An 8185-nucleotide genomic window follows, 5' to 3' on the forward strand; every position below is an offset into this window, starting at 1 on the left:
CCTTCAGCTTTTTAATTTGACTAAGGTGCAAGTGCTGGTGACTACTTCTTCGCAAAGCTTTAATTACAATTGCGGGTGGGAACAAAATTAGTCAATTCTCTCCCACAATGAACTCCATAGCTTAGATCTCTGGGGCAAAGTAGAACCGCGTGTACGTATTACCAGTGGAGTTCAGCACTGTTGTGCAGCAAACAGACAACTCCTGCCTCTTATACAAAACACAGCTGCAGCCACACTTTGGCGGATGCAAAACAGGGTGCTGACACTGGCAATTATCTGACTCGACACTCTTCCCAATTACAAACAGAGCAGCAGATTATATCTGGGGGAAGTGTCTCTACTTAGCGTCCTGCTAAACTTTGCAAAGGCACGTAATATTTAACATGTATCAGTTCACTTCAGAAGCCTAAGGCCATGTGTTTGGTTTACGCCTGTACGCCATTGATGGTTGACTATTGTAATCTCTAGCATTACTTAGATTACCACCAGCATTATATAGGGGTTGCTAGGCCTAAAAGGCCAAGGTCTCTCGAGTTCACTTTCCACCATCCTGGAAGTTGGATGATACAATGATAATGGAGTTGTTGATTAAACAGAGCAGTCAATCTCTATCAATTAGTCGACCACAGACCCAGACATGAGGTGAGGAAAAGTTGGTGGAAAGATTTGGGAACCATAGGTCACCTGACCCTCCTGAGCATACTACACTTACTGTCAGAAAACTTAAGCTTTTGCCTTTGTCTCTCCCCAAGCTCTCGAGGTGTGGAGGAGATGGCACAACATGATTTGGAGGGCTTGTTTGTCTCGGGGTATGTTGGGGTGGTGGTTAAGTTACTGGGCTAGTAATCCAAAGTAAATAATTCATTGTATATCAATTCACATCCCACCACAGCAGTTTGAGAATTTAATCACAGTTTAAAAAAAATTGGAAATAAAATTCTTGTCATGTATTCAACCAGCATTGTAACCCATGTATAAACTGACCTAAGTTGTATACCGTGAGAACACTGACCACTAGGTGGGAGACACTCCTAACCTGGACCTTCAGGTATAAAAGGGGAAGCTCCACCCACCTTCATCACTTGAGTGCTAAGGAATAAAGGACAGGTCACAGACTGACCTTCTGTCAAGCATGGGCCTCGTGTACATTTATACTGTGTAGCAAGGACGTATCAATGGCGACAAGAAACTGGGATTTAAACCACGCGAGCATGGCCACTAGCAGAACAGACGAGAGGTACTGTGTTAAGGAATGGTTGGGACAGAGATTCAACATTGTTAAAGCAGCACACAGTTCTCCAGGCAGACAAGGGCAGTCAGGCATGCCCCAACATGTAGTCGAACCCAGAGGGGGAGTTCGACAGAGACATTGGCAAGCTGAACAGCGATTCACGCCATTGCAAGGGACAATGCGGCCAGTAATGGGGCCATCAACACCTGTTAATGGTGCACTCAAGGACAATAACAGGGGTAGTCAGGGACGATCGACTGGCAAGGGACCTTTTGTTTCAAACCGCAACTCATGCTGGAGGCGTGGAGGCATACATTCAGCCGGAGTTTGCAGAGATGAGCAAAATAGCTGCAGAAATTGCAGAAATGGACACTGGGGGAATTTGCTGGAAGCTAAAGTTCAGCGAGTTCATGTGGAGCACGTATACAGTTCATACACCAGGATGCCACCGATAATGATGAAAGTGCTCCTCAATGGCATCCCAGTATCAATGGAGTTAGACACGGGTGCCAGCCAGTCCCTGATGGGTATCAAACAGTTCGAAAAGTTGTGGGCGTCCAAGGCCAGGAGGCCAAAATTATCGCCGATTGACGCACAGCTACGGACTTACACAAAGCAGATCATTCCGGTGCTAGGCAGCGCCACAGTAGTCGTGACCCACAAAGATTCGGAGAACAGGTTGCCACTCTGGATTGTCCCAGGGGACGGTCCCGCACTACAGGGGAGGAGTTGGCTTGCTGTCATGAACTAGAAATGGAGCGATGTCAATTCAATTTCCTCTGTGGAGCGAGTGTCATGCTCACAGGTCCTGGATAAATTTGACTCATTATTTCAACCCGGCATTGGCACTTTCATGGCGGCCAAGGTTGTGATTCACATAAACCCGAACACCAGACCAGTACACCACAAGGCCAGAGCGGTGCCGTACGTGATGCGGGAAAAGATAGAAGGCGAATTGGACCGCCTGTTGAGGGAAGGCATCATCTCGCCAGTCGAATTCAGTGACTGGGCGAGCCCGATTGTGCCGGTGCTCAAGGCGGATGGGTCGGTCAGGATATGTGGCGATTACAAGGTCACCATTAATCGGGTGTCACTCCAAGACCAGTACCCGCTACCGAGAGCGGAGGACCTCTTTGCGACGCTATCCGGTGGCAAACTTTTTTCAAAATTGGACCGGACCTCAGCTTACATGACCCAGGAGCTGGCGAGTGAGTCGAAGAAGCTGACCACCATCACGACACACAAGGGGTTGTTTGAGTTCAACAGATGTCCGTTCGGGATTCGCTCGGCCGCCGCGATCTTCCAATGAAATATGGAAAGCCTCCTCAAGTCGATTCCAGGGACGGTGGTTTTTCAGGACGACATCCTCATTACGGGTTACGATACTGAAGAACACCTCCACAACCTGGAGGAGGTGCTACGCAGACTGGACCGGGTAGGTCTGCGACGTAAAAAGGCGAAGTGCGTCTTCCTAGCTCCAGAGGTAGAATTCCTGGGGATGAGGGTAGCAGCAGACGGGATCAGCCCTACTGCATCTAAGACAGAAGCGATCCAGAGAGCACCCAGACCCCATAACACGACGGAGCTGCGTTCGTTCCTGGGGCTCCTGAACTATTTTGGTAACTTTCTTCCCAAATTGAGCACGCTGCTAGAGCCGCTACACGTGCTCCTACGCAAAGGTCGCGAATGGATCTGGGGGGGACAGCCAGGAAAGGGCTTTTAATAGAGCATGCAATTTGTTATGTTCCAACAATCTGTTAACGCTATATGACCCATGTAAGAAACTTGTGTTAACGTGCGATGCGTCGTCCTATGGTGTCGGGTGTGTGTTGCAGCATGTCAATGCCAAGGGTCAGTTACAGCCGGTAGCTTATGCCTCCAGGAGTCTGTCCCAGGCAGAAAGGGGCTACGGGATGGTAGAAAAGGAGGCGCTCGCATGTGTATATGCAGTAAAGAAAATGCACCAGTACCTGTTTGGCAGGAAATTTGAGCTGGAGACAGATCACAAACCCCTAACGTCCCTTTTGGCCGACAACAAGGCCATAAATGCAAACGCATCGGCCCGCATACAGAGGTGGGCACTCACGTTAGATGCCTATGACTACACAATTTGGCACAGACCAGGCACCGAAAACTGCGCCGATGCACTCAGCAGGCTCCCACTAGCCACCACTGAGGGGGCTACCGAGCATGGTGCTGAGATGGTCATGGCTGTTGAAGCTTTCGGAAGCGAAGGCTCACCCGTGACAGCCCGTCAGATTAAAGTCTGGACAAATAAAGACCCGCTATTGTCTCTAGTCAAGAAATGTGTCCTGAATGGGGACTGGGCAGCCACGTACAGGGCATGCCCTGAGAAATTTAAACCATTTCACAGGCGCAAGGATGAACTCTCGATTCAGGCCGATTGCCTACTGTGGGGAAACCGTGTAGTCATGCCCCAGATGAGCAGAGAGGTGTTCATCAGAGAACTCCACAATGGGCACCCGGGCATACAAGCACATCCTCTGCCACAGTAGAAAGTCTACGGGCAATGTTCACCGCCCACGGTCTACCGGACATCTTGGTCAGCGACAATGGCCTGTGCTTCACAAGCACTGAATTCCAGGACTTCATGGCAGGCAATGGAATTAACCATGTTAGAATGGCACCGTTCAAGCCAGCCTCAAACGGCCAGGCAGAACGAGCAGTGCAGATAATCAAACAGGGGATGCTCAGATTCCGAGGGGGTTCCCTACAAACCCGCTTATCACGCTTCCTGTTGGCCTATAGATCCCGACCACACTTGCTCACAGGGGTTCCACCCACAGAGCTACTAATGAAAAGGACGCTCAAATAACCGATTAAGCCTTATACACCCCACCATGAAAGAAATTGTCGAGAGCAGGCGCCAGTCACAATATCACTACCATGACAGGAATGCGAGGGCGCGATGTATTGATGTAAATGATCCTGTTTTTGTCCTCAACTACGCTGCAGGGCCCAAATGGCTCGCAGGCACTGTGGTTGCCAAAGAGGGAAATAGGATTCTGGTAGTTAAACTTACCAATGGACAAATCTGCCACAAACATGTGGATCAAACAAAAAGGAGGTTCAGCAACCCCATTGAAGAAGCAGAGGAAGAACACGATATAGAGTTCACTCCACCACAGGTGACCAAACACCGGAACCAAAGGGAGGAGAGCCCAGTCACTGTGGGCAGTCCGGACAGGCCTGAGGCACTGCAACAGCAGACACTCAGGCCAGCGCCCAACAACCAGAGCCCCAACTCAGGCGCTCTACAAGGGAGCGTAAACCACCAGAGAGACTCAACCTGTGATCCCAATAAGACTTTGGCGGGGGGGGGGAGGTGATGTCATGTATTCAACCAGCATTGTAACCCATGTATAAACTGACCTAAAGTTGTACACCGTGAGAACACTGAACACTAGGTGGGAGACACTCCTAACCTGGACCTTCAGGTATAAAAGGGGAAGCTCCACCCACCTTCATCACTTGAGTGCTAAGGAATAAAGGACAGGTCATAGACTGACCTTCTCTCAAGCATGGGCCTCGTGTGCATTTATACTGTGTAGTAAGGACGTATCAATTCTGGTATTAGTAAAAGTGACCATAAAACTGTTGGTGCTCTAAAACCCCAACTGGCTCATTTATGTCCTTTAGGGAAGGAAAGTTGCCAACCTTACCCTGACTGCCATACATGTGACTCCAGCCCACATATAAAGTCTCATGAGTGATGTCACTGCTTGTTTCCTGCACCTGTTTGTTTTCTCCTGAAATTTAAAAAAACCTGAAGAAGGAGAGTAATCGATCGGTGGGTCAGTGCTAACGCTCCTCTGGGGAGGAGGGAGTTCACTTTTAATATTCCCCCTACATCGGAGCTACAACCACGCCACAAACTCCGTTCCCTAGCCACAGACTCCATCCCTTTCCCCAACTCCTGTCTGAGCCTGAACCACACTATTTGCAACCTTGGTGTCAAATTGGACCCTAAAATGTGCTTTCGACCACATATCTTCACATAACTAGATCGCCTATTTCCACTTCTCCCATTGCCCATCTCCGCCCTTGCCTCAGCTCATCCGCTGCTGAAGCCCTCATCCATGCCTTTGTTACATCTAGACTTGACTATTCCAACGCACTCCTGGCTGGCCTCCCACAATCTACCCTAGAGGTAGATCCAAAACTCAGCTGCCCATGTCCTAACTCACACCAAGTCCCATTCACCCATCACCCCTGTGCTCGCTGACCTACATTGGCTCCCGGTTAAGCAACACCTTGATTTCAAAATTCTCATCCCTATTTTCAAATCCCTCCATGCCCTTGCCCCTCCCTATCTCTGTAATCTCCTCCAGCCCCACAACCCCCCGAGATATCTGCGCTCCTCTAATTCTGCCCTCTTGAGCATCCCTGATTGTAATCGTTCAACCATTGGTGGCTGTGCCTAGGCCCTAAGCTCTGGAATTCCCTGGCTAAACCTCTCTGTCTCTCTACCTCTCTTTCCTCCTTCAAGACATTCCTTAAAACCTACCTCTTTGACCAGGCCTTTGGTTACCTGCCCTGATTTCTCACGTGGCTCAGTGTCAAATTTCTATCTCATAATATTCCTGTGAAGCGACGTGGAACGTTTCACGCCGTTAAAGGCGCTATATCAATACAAGTTGTTGTTGTACAACATATGTGGGGGATAGACAGACAGCTTCTACCATCCAGTGTGGCCATGGCATCGTTGAGAAGAAATATGTCAAATCACATATTCTTATCAATAGCGCTTCACTGGAATGTGTCTGTCCAGCACAGTCCAGCAGAACATTCAGGAAGTAGTCACGGGCAGCCTTGGAATGGCAGCCCAGCCCGACTTAGAGTCATTCTGGGAAAAAGTGAGGTGGGAAATCATCCCTAAGTTGTGTTTTTTTTAAATTCCCAAATGGTAAAGAACTGTCCTCAGGAAATTTAAAAAAATGTAATATTGAAGGCAATAATTGTGTTTATGGACTAGACTTTCCATCAATTTCGCCTCGCTACTGCCCACTTACCACCCAGTTAACCGCTGAGATGAAGTATAACGCCCATTTATTGCCCATTTCCCCTAAAAATAGAAACTAACGTCCATTTATCGCCAGCGTTAGTTTCGGCATCAAGTTAACATCGAGAATTAGTTAAACCGCCCGCCCATATTTTTATGACGTCAACAATAGTGCACTGCCCAAAATACAGTTTTTAAAGGAAACTAACGGCCAGAAACCACCCAGAATATTGCCGAATGTTACTTTTGGCATCTCGCACATGTATCGCCGAAAATATCGCTCGCCCAAAAAAAACGCTGAAAAAAAGCTGCACTCACCTGACCTTAACCCAGCGGTATAGAATCCATTTTGTAAATCGAAGGACATTTCTTATTAAAGGCTGCTTCAAGTTCTGGGGAGTTTTGATTTAATCTGTGGGTTATTTTAAGGTGAGTATAAAATCTGAAGGAACATCTTATCACATTGTGGTCTAATTGAATTTGTAATATGAATTTTAGGAGGACAGTATATTATTTCTGAAGAATATGTATAATAGTAATTGTAATGGGGCCTGTAATTTCTCAGCCAGTATTGATGACCACTCACATGCTGCAGACTAGATACGGAAGAAGGTATGTTGAAGAGCATTATGTACCCAATCAAAGAGGTGGCAGACTGAGGAGGAGGAGAACTTATACCTGACGCACTTACAGGGAGAAGCGGTCTTATCTGAACTTGTCTGAGAACACGTGCCTTAGGAGACTGTGCTTCCAAAAGGAGGTCATCAATGAGATATGTCAGCTCATTAAGGGTGATCTGCAGCCTAACAGCACCATCACGACTGCAATTCACTGTGGTGTGCTGCATGTTGCATAACGTGGCTATCAGGAGGGGACAAGAATTGCCAGATAGGACTGCCGGTCCACCTCAGGAGAGAGGAGAGACGGAAGAGGAAGAAGTGGAGGTGGACGATGGCCTCAGGGAAGACAATCAGACTGAACCATGCCCCCACCGCCCTCTTGTCCATAGGAAAGGGCCCGTGGTGGTTACACAGCTGCAAGACTGTAACATCAGCAGCTCATAAATGAACGATTTGCGTTACGTTGGTTACAGTTACGGTTGATTTAAGTTACGTTTAATGTTCGCCTTTCATGGCATGGACTCAACGGTGTTTACCGTTACTGCTATCTGAAGACAATGCACAACAATGTTTAGTTAAATAAAAAAAAATTAACGTTAATAAAGAATTTTAAAAAAAATTCAGAAACATAACACAACAGCATCCCCTCCCCCACCCCCACACCAAATTTTGAACATACAAACAACAAATACAACAACTACAACAACAATTTTAATAAACACGCATGCAACCCCGTTCCCCCAAACCATCACAACAGTGAAAAATTGAACAACAACAAACAATTTAAACAACCACCCTAAAAACCAACCCACCCACCCAACAGGCAACAATTTAAAAAAAATTAAACATAGAACAAATAACAAACCCACTCCCTCCCCCCCTCCATCCCTACCTGTGGCCACGCCCCTCCTTTCCTCCCCCCAGCCCCCCCACCCCCGGGTCTGTACCCCACCTCTTCCCCTTCCCTGACCAACTCCAAGCCGCTTTGCTGCAGTGCACCCCTAGCGCTGCTTCCCATGAAATGTCCTCCGAGCCAGAAGCATGACCTTCCTCCTGGCCCGCATGTGTCTCTGGCAAGGGGGATGCAGCACCTTGGGGTGCAGTGCAGGATTCCGGGACCACTGATAGCCCTCTGGCACCAGTGTTCCTGGGTATTATCTCCAGGGCCAACGCTATCCGCGTCATCTTTTCATTGACAATCGTGGACAGTGTGGCAACCTGGCCAGATAAGCCTCCCATTGCCTGGAGGAGCTCCCGACCAATGTCAACGCTCGTCCTGGACAAGTTCACCATGTCCACACTTAGATCCGC

At 48.2% G+C, this 8185-nt stretch overlaps 1 long non-coding RNA gene across 1 annotated transcript in view; it reads left to right on the forward strand.

The window, feature by feature from the left end:
* LOC139265198 (uncharacterized) overlaps positions 1-6978 on the forward strand; it is a 128329-nt gene extending 121351 nt beyond the window's left edge. Inside the window, exon 3 of the long non-coding RNA XR_011593498.1 lies at positions 6820-6978. This is a non-coding gene — a long non-coding RNA (uncharacterized lncRNA). The remainder of the gene's footprint in view (positions 1-6819) is intronic.
* The last annotated feature ends 1207 nt before the right edge of the window (positions 6979-8185 follow it).

The sequence above is a fragment of the Pristiophorus japonicus genome, chromosome 6, assembly GCF_044704955.1.
Source record: "Pristiophorus japonicus isolate sPriJap1 chromosome 6, sPriJap1.hap1, whole genome shotgun sequence".
Classification (NCBI taxonomy): Eukaryota; Metazoa; Chordata; class Chondrichthyes; family Pristiophoridae; genus Pristiophorus; species Pristiophorus japonicus.